The following is a 17,746-nucleotide window of genomic DNA, read 5'->3' on the forward strand; positions in this document are numbered from 1 at the left end:
CGTCTAAATCGTTTTGTAAAAACATGCAACAAAAACAAAACGGTTGTACTCAACGCTTACGCATTCTCACCACGTAAGAGGATGTAGGTGTCCGGGATCGTTTTTTCTCAGCTTTTTTTTTTTTCGCATTCGCAAATATAAATTTATTATAAATCTATTTAAAAATATATTATATAATATAAATCTATTATAAAATATATTTCTAAAATCTATTATATAAATATAATAGATTTTATATAATATAATATAAATAAAATCTTAATATAAATAATAAAAATGTAAAAATATATAAATATTAATAATATAAAATATAAAAATATAAATATAGAAAATTATAAATAATACTAAAAATATAAATAAATCTAAATCTAAATATAAATAAAATCTATTATAAAATATAAATCTATATTGAAACTGAAACTGTTCTCAAGAGGTCACCGTATAGAGTGATGTTGTCGAAGCACCCAATGATTGAAAAGAAAAAGACGGCGTAGAAAAGTGCTTAGCGCGCTAGGTTGTGGCACGGAAGGATAGCTGTACTTGGCAACGCGATCTTGAACCATAACGATTAAACGTTTCCGCTTTAAAATATAAATTCCTCCGGGTTATGTTCATGGTCCCACTGTAGGGCGCTTGTTGCCCCCCCCCCCCCCCCTTTCTCCTCCCTCTTAATCTTCCTTCCCGAGTAGACGCGAGCTTTGGGAGCTGAGAGATAGATCTTACCGTAGAGAAAGCGCAACGTGAACCGCACTGGACGGCCTAAAAGCTACTAACAATACCTCGAAAAGGAACAAGGAGCCTGGTACCATTTTTTAAGTTTAATACAATCAGTCTTCGATCCCAAGCCTAATTATAGTGATTTGTTTTCTGAGTTACAGATTACCGAATTGGAGAAAGTTTCTCTTGAAGGACCAGTACTGTCGAAACATGTCTTGTTGAGTTGCGAGGCGTTAACTGTTATTTCAGCGAGTCTGCGTCTTCAATTTTCAATCTTTAACGAGGCAACGTTGGTGATATACAGTATTCTTGGTTTCATGCATAGACGATTTGCGAAGGATGGCCTCAGCATGAACGCATTTTTTTGGCTCTAAGTTGCCTTTTAATCATTAATTCTTGCATAGGCCAGTGGTCTCGGCATTCTCAAAGGGGAGCACGTGTCAACCGTGGCACCTACTTAAGAAAAGATACATTAGCGTTTCCCTTCGTTCATCGGTAGGTAATTAATTTTTCCGTGCCACTGGTCAGTCCAGAGGTGTCAGCTCAATGAAGACGAATACCAACCTCGCCAAGCCTCTACTGGAACTTCGAAATTAGGACTAGAGAGTGACATTGTGCTTTTCAGACTCCGTTAGACCAATTAAAAGGGCCCAGTGCATCCTCGCGTACACGCACGGCTATATGCCGCGAGGCTTCTTTTCGAAGTCAGGCACTCCAGGGGCTGCGTGAAACGAGGGCGAGCTTACTTCTATACAGTAATCTAATATTTATCTTTTCTAACTTCTATTTTCTTATCTCGACTTCTGTGCCCTGTCTAATTAAGAGCGCCCAGCTTTCTGAGAACTACGTAATTGGTGACGGTCGATCGGCGGTCTGTGCAGTTCCTTTTTCTCTCCCTTGAATTGAATTATTTCATTCTCCCTTTGCAGATACTTCCTTATTCTTTATTACCTAATAACTGCGAAGATCGCAGCCTATAGTTATTATCAATCGGTGCACATTCATACCGCATGCCACCTTCGGCGCCAATGTGCTATGCCGTTCTGCTGCTCATGTTAGTCTGTTTCTAATTTTGTCGACTTCGCGTCCTGTAACATACGGTTTTTGCGGCGGCCTCTACACAGCGTAACATTATTTTCTTTCTTAACGCATAAATGCAGTACGTCGCAGACACAAACATAGAAAGGTGGGAAGTGTCGCTCACTCGTCGATGATTGTTACGTGCCCTCAAGACGCGTCCGAAGAGCCGCCCATATCACGACAATGGTGAACGTTTCTCATGTCGCAACAGTGAAGCACGTATGCATGGGGCTTTGTCTTCATTATTGAAACGCGCGCATATGCGAGCGTCTTTTCTGCGCATATCTGATTACGAGTCTGCAGCTGGACGGAAAAAAAAAAATCGGGCTTTGAAAACAGGGCGAAATTGCGTCCCATTGACTGGTTCACCTTCTCTCATCCAACGTTTTGCTTCGGTGCTTAATCTTGTACGTATCTGAGATGTTTTCCTCTTATTTGCCTGCGCTGTAGATGTGCTGTGGAATCTCCGGAATCGCGGCGGATATATAGAAGTAGGAGCCGCATGTGCATCATCTCTCCCCTCTTAATGCCATCGATTTAGTGACCCCAATACCTCGGCCGCGTTCGATCACATATGGCCTCGTCCGTCTCCTATGGCTTCCTTTGTTCTATAGTTTTATAGCATAGCTACCCTGTACGCCTGTACAACTTCGCGTACATACCACTGGGTCCGTGATTCTGCTTTCAAGCTCGATTATCTGGGGAAACAACGGGTTAACTCCATGAATCAGCGGCGGCAGCGGTATCGATGAGGAGGGAGAATAGAAAGCAAAGGAAGGTGAATCCGCCTTTTTCACAAAATGTGGCGCCCTCTGGGAGTGGTTGAAAATTCGTCTGATACTGGTTGAAAACGCCCTTGGCACCAGAGAAATGCCGGTGTGTGTTCTTGACTGCTACCGCCATCTATCGCATGCGCATGTCACGCATATTAACTACACATGGCCTCCGAGATCAGTTACGGCTCCGGCGATCGCGGAGGCCAAAAACTGCGCATGCGCAGCTGGGGTTGGCGGTTTGTTTTCAACCAGAGGAGAGGCGCGCATGCGCACAGCTGCTTTATGAAAAAGGCGGATTGACCAGCGAAAAGCAACCCTAGCCGAACAGTCTACGAGAGCGGAGATGTCTCCTTTTTTAACTAGCTTTCACTACCGGCGCTCAGCGCTTGCCTCGTGTAATGCTAGAGCAGCGCCGATGAACCTCCCCTAATACATGTAGATATTTTCGCTGCATGATGGTATGCGATTTGGTTTTTATGCTTTTTCTTTCATGCGTTCATCGAGAAGGCAGTTTCGAGTAGGTGAGCCGAGTACTCTTCATAATGCATGAGTTCTAGACAACGCTTTCTTCTGGAACCGGCGATTCTTTGCGAACCCAATTAAAGTGAAAGCGTTAGGTTTCCTGCTCGAAAAGAAACTATGCGTTCGGGGAATGAAATTATCATTAGTTGAAAGAGTCTGTGACGTCACACCCCATAAGGAAGTGAAATAAATAAGAATGCTAAAATAAATCTGCTTATTTAGTGGAAATTGGGGATCCAACTTAGTTCCTTGTGCAGGGAAGGGAACGAACTGCTATGGAACTGCATCTACATCATGTAAACACTCGTGTGCGGCAGATGTAAAGAGGTAAAACTGGATGGCGACACAAGGGATGCTGCAACAGTAGAGAGTTCCGCCTATATCGTTTTCTGGATCGCTCTTCTTCTTCGCACCACAACGCACGACTGCAACTCGAGACGAAAGATAGGTCCGCAGTGCTGAAGAGTTTCGAAGAGGTCGGTTGTATCTCTAGAACAGAGCCAATATCTACTTCCCCGACGTCTTGCCTCATGCAGCATAGCTCCGACGCATCCTCGCGAATCTGCCTTCCTGACCATGTGTCTTCCGTCTTTCCTTTCGTTACAGATTTGCGCTCAGACACCACGACGTCTAGACTGTGGTGGTGCTGCTCTTAACGCACTAATTCCACTGCCTCTCTCTCTCTCTTGATATGTGTGCTGCGTTCCTTGCATGTCGGAAGGAGAGCGCTGAGGACACACAACCCTTGTTTTCAAGCTGGATCTCTGTTCTCATATTTGTCCTTGTGGGTACAGATTTCGGGCGAGCTAATTGTGTGGGTGCATTCGGTTTCATTAAAGCCGGCGGCAGCGCATTGCCTTCATTCCGCAGGGAACGGAGCCACGCATTTTCCCATTTCGCTGTGGCCTGCTGTAGCTGCTTTCTTTTTTTTTTTTTTTTTTTTCACTCCTCAGTTTTGTCCTATTTTTCCTCCTACATATTTTAGCACTCTGTTTGTAACCACCGTATGCCAGAGAGAGTCCAATGGGAATAGGACAGTATAGAACCTTGGTCATGGTTCTGGTGCATGGTCTGCGATGAGGCGCATTCACTCCTTCGTTACTGAAGTGAGATGCGGTACTCAGAAACGTTGCGCGGCCTTGAAAGCGCCTCGCGCATGTGCGATTCGGCGGGCTCTTCGCGTGCATTTTTAGAAGCTCCAAGTTACACTCACGCTGCTGAGCGACAGGTCAGCTAGACATCCAGGTTCAGAGTGCAGCTCACTCGTTCGTGTGGAAAGCACCGCTAAAAACTGAAGGGTCATGATATGACGCTCCAACTATATGCTTTCGAGGACAATCGCTTCTGCCTCCTATGTGCATGACTGTTTTTGCTTTCGTTTATAAACTCTATTTTTCTGCCATTTTATTCTTCATCACTGTATTCTGTAAACCGTGTTCATATTAATGCGTGAACCGGATCATCACATTACTTCGCAGCCTCTTTTGCAAATGACAAAATCAGATCTCCTGCACACAACGTGAAAGCCCAGTTCATAGGAAGCGCTCATTTGCCCGATAAGCGACATCATGTACCGACCCCACCGCACCAAACAGAACACGTTACATGCAAACGCTGGCGCATCGTACTGCATGCTTTCTACTAAGAAATCATGTACTGCTGTCGCATTCATGTAAGCCGAGCTGCAGATCGGTTCTGTAGCTTCTCAAGTACATTCGCGCCCAAATAGTTTCTGTTCATGTCAAATATTCGAACCTCTTTAAACCTACCGTGACATTAAAGCAAAACACTGCATTATTGCGTGTGCTCCGTTCATTAAAAGTAGTTTTCTAATGTCCTTCATATAGTGCACGTTGCGTCCAGTATTCAAACGGGCTGACTGGTGTATTTAGGTGTATTTGTTTAGCCTCTCCTTCATGCAGTTGTACAATCATGTCACACGCTCCTGAGTCCTTGTCGGCCAAGGTAAACATAAATATGCATTGAGTCCACTATCAATGTGCCTTTGTGTAGCACGCCATGTTCTTATAAAATGTAGTTTTACATCTTAAATGGTTTATGCTGACTTGTAGAGTGAAATGACAAACCACTGTGTCATTTTTCGCAAAACGTTAGGGAAAAGTGCACACCAATCTTATTGCCATTCACTATATTTCAACACGATGGCGTTGAAGGCCCGGTTCCACGTCGGCGTTGGGTCACGTCACGAGACCACGTGACATGGTAGAGTTGGCAGGCACTGCCAACTAGTAATTGGTCTTTGATATGGGAGGGTAACATCTGAGTGCAGCCTTCAAAGACCCTTCGATCTCGAGTCAGATGAACGAGGATCGCAAGAGGGCCCGGCAAACAGGAATCAATACGTCGTCGCGCATACCGTCAAAGGTGGTGCATATGGGGTTCCCCACTATGTTTATTACACTATCCTCAGCGTGGCAAAGCTTATATTTGCATCATAAGGAATCGCGCTGTGTGTAAATTTAAAGAAGCTATAATTTTAAATGCTGGATATTTCACTGGTTTCCCGTGACCAAAGATTAACTCCGCGTATAGCGCCAGAAATTACATACGTTGCTAATTTTGTTTGTTTTATGAACATGTTCTCAGCAAGTTTCACAATTTACAAACAGTCTGGTTTCTTGCGTTCTCATTGCTATTTATATATGTAGCTTTGTCTGCCACACAGTGGGATCAAAAAGCACTATTTGACCCGAATATATTGGCTAGAAGCTATAAGAACGATATTTTTCCTAATCATGCGGTTGTGCCCAGACTTGTTAACAGGAAAAAAAAAAAGAAGGAGTTCAAGAATTTCAGCACCTCTGTTCTAGTTTTCCGCCTTTTTTCTGCTCATAGTTCTTGCTTCATAGAGGAATTTAGTTTCTTTGATACAATGCTGTAAATGAGAATTGCTTTCAGTATTAAGGTCTCAATTCTCTGTTATGAACTGTGCAGCGACATTGCTTGCGATCAAAAACTTGCGGAAATTAGCGCAAAGTTTGTGATAATTGTGTAGACAGCAGAAAAACCTATGTTATCAGGAAAACTACTCAAAGCAAAAAGAACGCTGCTCCTGAACCGGCCTTCAGGTTGCTCCAAAACCCTCACTATTCCATTTGGTATATAAACTGAATGTCACAGTCTTAGGAATAGCTAAAATCAAAGCCATATCAACGCGCAAACTGCTCTGGTGGCTTTAAATAATTCAACGTGTTGCTATGTATAAACACAAGCAAAAATAAAAATAAAGCTTACCAGCAAATTGAAACGCTTGGCGTCGAGGCAATAAATTTCGTGAATAAGCGCTTCGTCGCAACTCCACATCCGTCCCATGACCTCGGGTCAAGCAATCTTACAGAGCTCAAACGTTGAGCACGTGTTCTCGCTCGCTTCTTTTTGCGTGTGACGAAATGCTTGGAGCTATGTGACCGCCGCACAAACGTCAAGTGGGCAGCCACGCAGATCGATAAGTGGAAGAAAAAGAGGGGGGGGGGGGGGGGGGGGGGCTCTACACCAGTGGTCGCCTCGACATCTTATTTGAGCCGAGAGTGAAGAAGGCAAAAAAAGTGCAAAGTTGCGATACGAAGAAACTGAAGGGACATTTAGGAGGATAGCGGGAGGACACAGCGAGATTTTTGGGCTTGCCTCGGTTTGGGGAAAAACCATGTGGAATACGACGCTGACCGCAGATGTCAGGAAAATGGCACTCTGTGCACTTACGGAAAACTTGGCGACAATGTATTAGAGCCTGGGCTGGAAGGAGAAGGGGTAGCGAAGGGCCTAGTTCAAATTGGGTCTGGAAACATTTGGGAAAAGAAATGGCGAAGGACGCGCGATACATCTACCGCGTTGTCGTCCTGTTAAGCTAAATAATGCCAAGAAAACGAAAAGATCATCAGGCCCGGGTGATGACATCTTTACACGGGTGAAACAGAGTTGAGTCTTTCAGCAAGGAAGGATTACATGTCTCCCTTCAGGCGCACAATATAGAATTAGCTCGATCTTGCTAGGCACCTCGCTGGAGGAAGGCAAGAAAAAAAAAAAAAGCGGCATTCCTAATAATAATAATAATATTAATTGGTTCACTGGAAGGGAAAGGCGCAGTATCTGTCACACTTGCTATGTGGACACCTGAACCGCGCCATCAGGGAAGGGATGAAGGTGGGAGTGAAGGTGGAAAGAGAGAAAGGGGAGCCGTAATGGAGGACTATACGGAGTAATTTCGACCACCTGGGGATCTTTAACGTGCGCTGACATCGCACAGCACACGGACGCCACTTCGTTTCGCCTCCATCGAAACGCACCCACCGTGGTCGGGTTCGAACCCGGGAACTCCGGCGCAGCAGTCGGGCGTCTTACCACTGCACCACCCCGGCGGGGCATGGTTTGGCATTCTTAGGCACCGGATATCGTGCTGTAGCACTATGGAATGCGTCGTATGAGCTTGTGCGTTCCTTGTGTCAAGCGGTGACTGGCGTTCTTCGTCGGTTTCACTGCAGAGTTACGCACAAAGTTGTGCGTTCTTGCACGACTTGCAATACTCTCCATGAGACACTTCGAACGAGCCCGGGCTAGCATATAGAGACTAGCGTGGCCACAACTCATACAGACACGCGTAGGCTACGCTGCGAAATAGGTTTGCATTGCAATTGGATTTGAAAATCGGGCACACAGAGCAAACGAACGCGTAACGCACCAACTCCTTTAAAGCTCTTCATTAAGCGTCATCCTTTTTTGTGCAACGAGGAGACCACTTGTGTCAATAGAGCTACACTTCAAACTGGACACCATCCATTAATTAATTAATTGGTTCACTGGAAGGGAAAGGCGCTGTAACTGACTCACTCGTTTTCTGTGGACACCTGAACCGCGCCGTGAGGAAAGGGGGAAGGTGGGAGTTAAAGTGGAAAGAGAGGAATAGGAGCAGTAGTGGAGGGCTACGGAGTAATTTCGACCTCCTGGGGATCTTTAACGTGCGCTGACATCGCACAGCACACGGACGCCACTTCGTTTCGCCTCCATCGAAATGCAGCCGCGGAGGTCGGGTTCGAACCCGGGAATTCCGGACAGTAGTCGGGCCTCTTACCACTGTGCCACCCCGGAGGGGCGACACCATCCATTCAGATTTTTAGTGCTACTTCGTGAGAGGAGAAGAAGACATTATCTGAAGCAAAATAGGAAAACCCAAAACCTATTCCAAGCCCCGCCGGGGTGGTGCAGTGGTAAGACGCCCGACTACTGTGCCGGAGTTCCCGGGATCGAATCCCGGCCTCGGCGGCTGCGTTTCGATGGAGGCGAAACGAAGTGGCGTCCGTGTGCTGTGCGATGTCAGCGCACGTTAAAGATCCCCAGGTGGTCGAAATTACTCCGTATAGTCCTCCATTACGGCTCCCCTTTCTCTCTTTCCACCTTCACTCCCACCTTCATCCCTTCCCTTACGGCGCGGTTCGGGTGTCCAAAGAGCAAGTGTGACAGTTACTGCGCCTTTCCCTTCCTGTGAACCAATTTAATTAATTTATTCCAATGAAATAATCTTTTTGCCATGGTTTGCGCCTTTTATATTCGCCCTATATATATATCGAACCTCTCTGTCTAATCATTATTAACGGTGCAGTTATTCGTGGTTTGTCCTTACCTAAATGTGAAATTAACATTTTGACGTATGTTGATGAGAACGCTCTTTTTACTTCGGACCAAAGGGTGCACTCGAGGCTTTACGTTTGACTAAACAGCTTTACGTGTTATCAGGTGCGGCTCTCAATGGAGACAAATCCAAAGCATTTTCATTGGGTCTGTGGAGTATGAGGCCGAATATATTTGGTGACATAAGCTGGGATTGCGGCCGCCTTCACTACCTAGTGGTTCCCCGGCACCAGGTTTGCAACAATGAAGCATATTATGATTCGCAAATGTTGGCTATGAGGCGACAGATGAATGATTGGATGTGTCAGGAACTCTGCGTATTTGCTCGTGCTCAAGCCTGAAAAACCTTCTTGTTTGCAAATCTTACCTGCGTCCTGCAGGTTCTCCATTGCGCAAGAAAGAAAGTGTAGGTAAGACAAAAGAATATTCGCAACCTTCATGCGAAGCTTTTAAGGGGAGCGGATTTGTCGTGACACGTTTCTTTTTAAAGAGTACGGCGCAATACGCCTCGTTAAATTTGTTTAAGCATCACCTTGTTTCACGTTCTTTCTTTTTCAAATTGGGAAATCACAGCTTTTTAGTGGCAGTACTTAACTGGCGTCTTAGAGCTCATTTTTCTAGCTTATTCGCACCAAGTCGACAGGCTCGTGAACGTACTGATGAGGATCATAAATGGAAGTTGCAGACACTTCAATTATCTTTTCATTATTTATATTACTTACATAGCTTGTCCAAAGACAGATGCCTTTATTGAGCCTTTGTTCTCTGTACTGGTGTATCGGCAGGGTTGTCAGAGGTTTCTTGGCACTAGCGGTGTAAAATGCACTAAGTGCATGTGAAGTCAATGTGATGCAAAAACGTTGTTCTTTAAAATGTACACATTAACCTTCTTTGCCAAGGCGTAGCTTCACGCTAAAGAGATCTCTGTGCCATGGCCGGTGAATGGCGGCCTGTGTAAAACGGCAGTGGCCATTGATCATCGTTTTATCTTGAGCCGTGATGGAGCGATGCAGAGGGATATTGAAATTACGGCGTATAGAATACGGTTTTTCGCCTGTTGAAAAAATCTGCGATGTACCTTGCGTTTTATTTAATTTGATTGGACTATTCAATTTACGGACGAGTCGTACGATGGATCGTCATGCCAAATCTCCACGATCATTAAAGTCAAGTGTCCCCGGAGCAGTGCGCTTTGGTGCGGGCAGTGTATGCTGCCTTGGAAGAGCCGCCTAGCTGTCTATCATACTTTAATACTTGTGTGTGCCTTCCATAATTTTGCCATTTGTGATGGCGGGGATATGCTGAGATATGGCGGGTTCGCATTATGCAGGGCATTCATTTGAGTCATGAGCTGTTAGGGTGTCTTCCTTTCGGAAGTTTTCCCATGCAGTAGAAGGTGCCTTGCTGCGTCGGCTCTTGTCAGTGGTATTCTACTGCTCGCCAGAAGAGTGACTATTACAATCATGGTCTACGCCGGGAGGCTGGACATACCGCTTGCACCACATTGATCAATTAGTTCAACTGCAGACATCAATCGGCATTTCTCGCGGCGAAGCTACAATGTTTTCCCGCCTGGGGCTAGGAGAGGCGTTCACAAACTCCTATTGCCATCACAGCGCAATAGCCCTCTCCAACGTGCAAGCAGTGCAGGTGTGATGAAATGATTGCTAACACTTTGTGATTGCCGTCATGCAGTTTGAGCGTGAGCGCGCCTTCCTGGATGCTACACTACGCCGCTTGGACTCTTGTTCTCTTACAGAAGAAAGGATTATGGGTCCTTGGACGACACCTTCGTCAGAAAGGAAAGCAGTGAAGGCGCTCCTTAACGGACTTGGGGTGGAGTTATAGACTTTAAGTCTACGTTCTCTACCCCCTTTCACTATACATCTGTGGAGACGTGACAGACTCCTATCCTTGCCGCTCTCTCTCTTTCTTTTTCTCCCTTTGTTTCTCTCCTCACGTGTAGGCTAGCCTACTTGACATCGTCTAGTTAACTTCCCAGCCTTTCTATTCTTCCATTTCTCTTTCTCTCTTCCCGTGCAGTAAAGAAAAAAAAAACGAAGAGATGACGCAGTAGTCTCACACAGTGAACACCACATCTGATTACTTTGCCTCTCTCTGGATTAGAGGCCCACTAGCGGTGGCCCCTTAATTACGTCGGCACTCGTGAATGTAAAAGGTCATGTCGGCTTCAGGCGCATATCGGAGAAATGTGTGAATGTGACTATAGCAGTGCTGCTGCTCAAGAAATATACTACGCGGTATAGAGTATAGTGTGCTGCAGTGAATAACATTATCCTTAAATGACTATCTCAGCATTCCTTGTCTTCGGCCGCAGAGACAACAGTTCCGACGTGAATGCAATCCGCATTCACTTCACGAAATATAGTATGTTGGTTGGTTGGTTTGTGGGGTTTACCGTCCCAAAGCGACTAAGGCTAGGAGAGACGCTGTAGTGGAGGACTCCAAAAATTTCGACCGCCTGGGGTCTTTTAACGTGCACTGACATCGCACAGCACACGGACGCCATTCCGTTTCGCCTCCATCGAAACGCAGCCGCCGAGGTCGGGTTCGAACCCGGGTACTCCGGCACAGTAGTCGGGCGTCTTACCACTGCACCACCCCGGCGGGGTAAATATAGTACGAAGAACTTTTTCCCCCACTGAAGATCAAAACAATAAAACCTTGAAGTTCTTCGAAATATAGCGCGAAGAACTTCAGGGTTTAATTGTTTTGACCTTCAGTGGGATTATAGCCATGCGGAGGAACTGAGATTTTCTGGTGGCTTCAAAAAGACAGAAACGCTGAATCTCGTTGGTGTTAAAACTCACAATTATGCGAGCAGTATGCGAGTAGTTTTGCAAAGCCCAGCACGATCTCTAAAAGACCTGAAAATCGTTCCCCTGACTGATATTTGAATCTGCGACATGACGACTATCCCACGTCACAAATTTGGTTGAACAGGTGAAGCGGACTTCCGCTTTCGAAAATCCGTCGATCAAGCCATCGCTGGATGTTTTTTTTTTTTTTTTTTTTTTTTTTGTGTGTGAAGTTCTAACCTCGTGCGGTGTGATGGTTTAACGCGGTGGAAAACATGTGTCCATATTAATCGAGTAATTTCTTTCAAACTGAGAAAAACATTGTTGTTCAATGTGTCTTCGTTCTTTAATCTGTACGATATGCTCACTGAGGCTGTGCGACCACAGCAGCCTACGAAGTCTACAAATGGCGTTCCACTCGAGCTCATTTTTTCCGAAGTAAAACTTTTCATTTCACGAGACTGAGCAAGAGACGTCCACGTCCTCCTGCCTCGTGCCTCATCTCGTTGGTATACGCGAAGGAACGCGTAGCGGTGATGAGCAGTTGTTCATCTTCGCCGGTAGCTGCACTCAGTCGGAGCGCCCTTTCGCCCCTACCCCCTTCCCGTCCCCGATAATCCCCCCTCCCCCCCCCCCGCCCCTTGTCGCCACGAGTGATGCCACAAAGATGGCCAACATAAGACGCGATCAGTACCCCTTCCCCAAAATATCCCATAGTCACCAGAACCACCACAACCACCACCACAATGCCTATGTTCACGGAAGCGATTGAAAACACGTACACAAACTCCATGGCTTCGTCGCCTCCCCGACAAGTGTAGTGCATCCACTAACAACAGTTGGCATTCCGTAGAATTCACCATCGCGACGATTGCCTCGGACCACTTGTTCAGCCCCTCCGTCTCCACCCTACACACTCAACCCGCGCTTGGGCCCATTTTTAATAACGGCGCAAGAGAGCTGGAAGTCGGGAACCCATTGTGCCGTGTAAGCTCCCGCGGCGGGGAAGAAACGCGCGTAGGCGGCCGCACATTCGCATGCGTCGCAGTCGCTAGAGCGGTCATTCACCCGGTGGCTGTCACAGAGCATTCATTTCTCAAACGACGGACGCTAGGAAGGCACGGTTCTTGCGCTATTCATTCTGTCTTCAGTCTCTGCGAGCTCGCTATCTTATTTCAAGTGCTTCCGGGATCAATGAAAAAAAAAAAATGCATGTATAACGCGCACACTGTGTTATGTTCAGAATTGAATAATGAGCGGCCTAAGAGAGATAGTGGTCGCCGGCCGTTATAATACATCAACGTGTTTCAACCTCGAGAGCCTACCTTGACCTCGAACCAACCTCTACAAGGCAGTGCAAGGTAGGGATATGAAGTACCTGTTTAATTAGTGCTCATTGAGGCCACTGATTCAAACATAAACCCATAGCTTTGAGATTGATAGAGGTCTCCAAAAATGTGGTTGTGTAGCAGCTCCAAGTGCCTAATTAGTTAAGATATCTGGCTTAGTTAAAATTGGGTATAATATACAGCGTTCTGAAGCCAGTCGACCAGGTTAAGACTATTTCATCTTACCAGGCATGGCCAAACAAGTAAGCCTGTATAGACAGGTCTGAGAAATAACTTAAATCAACCTTGTGTGTGATATACCGGTAATTTCTGAGGTTGGCATGGAGCAACAGGCTCCGGATTGAGCGAGCTTATCTTGCGACACAGGCCTGCGCGCAGTGACGATGAAGCATGCTGGCAATGCATAATGCACTTGTTTGACGTTTAATCAGCAATTTCCCAAGGAAACTAAAACTGGGATGGCACACTATGCGGCCCGGATTCTTTGCGCCATGAAAACTGTGCCCCATGAAAACTGTGCCCCAGAGAAACAACCACCCATATTAATAACTTGCTCTTGTATTGCAGCGCTTGAAGCATGGCCGCTGATGTCTCTGATGCACGCTGAAAAGTTCGAAGTTTGAAGTTTATTCTTAGTTTCTTCATACAGAAACTAAAGGACCCGGAACAAAAGTTGCGTACTTGCACCTGCCTAGGTTCAGAGCCCCGTATAATTTGTACACAGGAGAAACAGCGCTGCAGTACCGATGAAATTGTTTTCTCCACTGAAAGATGCGAATTAACAATGAAAAAATAGAACAGTAATCTGCACTCAAAAAGTTGAACAAATTAAAAATGAAAAAAAAAAACAGTAACAGGCACTCAAAAAGCAAAATAATTTTTGACATCAACGACAGTTTTTATTAAAACACTTAGTTCCACATCTCGATCAGTATACGTTTAAATACACAAAGTGATGCATGCCGTTCAATAACGGTATCAAAATCCTTATTTTTGTTCAAAAGCATGGGCATTTGGGGTTGTAGACTTTGCCCACTGTAATTTGTTCTCACCTTTGATAGTCGGTATTGTTTTTTCCTGAGGTCAAACTTTTGATTTAGGCTCATATATGTCTGTGCAAAATTGTTACGGTTTTTCCTAATTTCATTGTATAAATATATCGCAAGTTTATTTTCCAAAAGAGGGATCCCATTCAGCGTACACCATAAAGGAGTGCATATGTGTATTGACGCTATCTTCAAGAAGTTAACTATTACATATATTTAAAAGAATTCACCCGTCAAAGGTAACACGCGAATATTAGCTCCAACACCACAAGGTAAAGATATCATGCATCGAGGACTCGCGCTTCGCCCATCAGGCTTCTCTAAAATATTGTTGATGAATAGATCAGTCACTGGTTTTTGCCTAGAGGCGTTCATCTCAACAAACACTCTCAAAATCACAACTAGCAAGGTACTCTAGACTGCGACTGTACTAACTTCTCAACACGCGAGCATTTACTAGCGGTGGAGGCAAAATCGAACTATTGAAGTATTGCTTTGGGGAATTTTTGATCACTGGTGGCCAACATTCACCCTTACTGCTTTCCCATAGATGCGTGAATGTCTTTCCTCTCCCTCTCGAATAACGTTTTTGACATTTGACTACAGTTACCTATAAGAATTGGGTCCCAGTGGCCGTCATTCACCACGCTAAGACACGGCATTTACCTTCAATGCGTGAATGGGCTTTAGGAAAGTTATAAAATAAATATATGTCTGTCACAAGGATCACAAAATGCAGGGTATTGGCATATGATGCAGATGTTATGGTTAGGGGCAGTGTCCCTTAAAACAACACACCAGGCAGCCCGTTTGCAAGAACGTGGAAACAAGTCAACAAAGCCTGCATTCCAGTGAGACAAGATCGCAACAGTTTAAGAAGCATTAGAAAGGCTATATATATATGTCTGTCACAAGGATCACAAAATGCAGGGTACTGGCATGTGACGGAGATGTTATGGTTAGGGGCAGTGTCCCTTAAAACAACATACCAGGCAGCCCGTTTGCAAGAACGTGGAAACAAATCAACAAAGCTTGCATTCCAGTGAGACAGGATCGCAACAGATTAAGAAGCATTAGAAAGGCTATAGTTTCATGACAGCGGTCACCCACGTTTTAGTTATGAGCTCAATAACAGCCAAGCATCGTGTCACCATTGTTAAGGTACGTATGACCTATTAACGAGTGACAACTCCAGGCAAAAGGGTATTTGCAGGCATGACTGCACTGACGATTTATCTCAGTTGTAAAATACCCAGCGGTTACGGCGTCCCCATGTCTTCTGTGGAACCTCGAAAAATAGTCGGATCCTTGTTCAATTTCTTATCTCAATTTGTGCCCAATAATGCTCACTTCAGTGGCACAGCTCTAAAGCACAGCTTGTAGGAGAGCGGACACAGGAAGCGTTAATGAACGGGGATTTGCGGGTCACGCAAACTATTTCCTATGTAAGAGCAGAACAAAAAAGCGAAACTTAGTCTTGAACAATCCGTAACGGTAACAGAAGGGAACGGTAAAATGCCAACACATTTTGCATGTGCTCTTTCGCTTTTCTTCTTTCAGAAGATTGAGCTGCTTTCAGCGTCGCAGGTCAATTGCAGTAAGCCTTCTTCGCACGAATAAAATCGGCCATCCTCGTCCACGATTGCATGATGGCTAGGTCGCTGTCGAAACGCGGGGTTACGGAGCCTGTTCAACTATCTGCCCTTTCTCCCCCCCCCCCCCCCCCCCCCCCCCTCTCTTTCTCATTGTCTCCTCCGTTTGTTTTTAATTTTTGCTCATCTTTCTGTCATTTTTATTTATTCCCGAACCCACACGGCAAAAGACGTGCATGCCTGCACTGTGTTGCAGCGGCAAGGAGGATTCTGGTTGGTTGTGCGTATTTAGCCGACTTATATGCGCAGATCGTTATAATGAAAATAAGCCGTGTACAAAGTTAAAGGAAAGAAAGAGAAATGAAAGGCAAGCACCAGCAAAAGCTAGAAAGAGGAGCGGTTTCTAATTTCCAATTGGGGCGGATATTGAAATCTGCGATTAGAGCCACGTTCTCGCAGCACCCGATACTCTCGTTCGCGAATATTTGCTTGAGGGAGATTGAAGAAAAAAGGCTTAAATTCTTAGAAATGAAAAGTCTTCTCCGCTGACGCAAGAATAAATTCAGCCGTGCAGAAGGAAGCTATAGCCTGTTCTATTTCAACCGTACTTATCGGTACTCTTCTTCGTTATAGAATTGTACGTTTTATCTTATAGGGTTATATTTTTAGGCTATTTTTTTCTCCAGGTTCGTTCCACGGTGGCTTAACAGCTCGGTGTGTCCATACCAGTGGTGGTGCTGCATAGTGAGGCCGAAAGAGCGCAAGTCACGCACTTTGCGCTAACCCTACTTGTATCATTCCTTCAATTTGCACCTATTTTCATACAGCATCGCTTGAACACTCGCCGTATTTCTTTCTTTCTGTGACAGCTTTACTGTACTCGTGTATTCGTTTAGTTTGCGAGCTGACTTCTTTCGTCCCATTTCTTCTTTGTTTCTTTTGCAAAGGAAACGTGGGCTTCGGGTCCACGCTGATGGTGCGCAATGTAAACGCAGGAGGAACATGTTTCAGCTCTTTCTTTATTCTTAACTATAGACGCGGACTTACCTAACCATAACTTGCTCACTTTGTTGCATTATAAAAGCATACGCTCAACGTCCGACTTAAGTGGTGCCTGATTGCCCTGCATGTCCCCATCTCCCTCCCTATCGCTTCCTGATTTACCTGATTTCTCGGGGCCTGATAATTAGATTTGTTGCTTTTTGGTTACCGGTCTTGAAAAGGTCATTTGTTTAATCTCTGTTTCTCTTGTCTTAGGTGCCGCAGACGGATTATCATTGGTTTGTTAAGTTGCAAGCTCTAGCGTGCAGCTGGTATTAGTAAACGAAACTTTATCGTGAGCTTAATGCGTTTCTTCGCATGACAAGGAAATCACACGCGCAAAAAGAATCTAGAACAGCTGTCGTTTCTTTCTGTCACGAGTATGAAATGACGCATGCATAACTGGATCCTTGTGAAAGACGCTGACATCCTCTGTGCGATAAACTGCAGCTCAGCAGAACAATCGGGGAGCGAGTCCTCTCTTTCATCCGCAACTTGTCCCGACAAATGATGAAAAGTACCATGACCGGTCTGCTGACACTACTTTTTCATATTTCTATTTCTTCATCTTGTTTTTTTACTTGGGGCGTTACATAATTTCGTTACCTACAACCTGCTCTCACGTTTTATTTTATTATAACGCTATGGCGTTAAAGATGCTGGTACTCAAAAAATCAGACATCGGTTTTGTGGGTGAAAAATCGCGGGCATGGCGCTGGCAGGTGGCAGCTGGCAAGGCCAGTCACTGATACTTCGGTGGTTTGTGTGACTTAGAGTTACATGATATTAGAAAGTTAGGAGGAGCTGCCAAATCGAGTTGTTCGCGTAAGGTGGGAAGGTGCCATAAGAATCAACCTTCCAGTGCTCTTGTATGCCGAATCAGGCACGCTACGCATAGGCACGTTTGTACCGCTTGGTTAAAGCGGGGCTTTATATGTCAGGTGGTCGCCTACGCTACCGCGTCATACACTTACAGGCGGAGCTTCTTTATTCTCTTGTATGCTTTTTCTTTTTGATGGCACAGTTACTGAACCTTTGGTGACTACATAGTATGTAATGTAACTTGAGGACGCCGCTGGCCCATTGTTCCCTCAAGCGCCGATAATGAAAAATAGGTTAGAATTGAATCTCGCTACCGGTAATGCCGGAGAAGCTCTTATT

Source organism: Amblyomma maculatum, chromosome 3 (assembly GCF_055883805.1).
Source record: "Amblyomma maculatum isolate TAMU_Amacu chromosome 3, ASM5588380v1, whole genome shotgun sequence".
Taxonomy (NCBI): Eukaryota; Metazoa; Arthropoda; class Arachnida; order Ixodida; family Ixodidae; genus Amblyomma; species Amblyomma maculatum.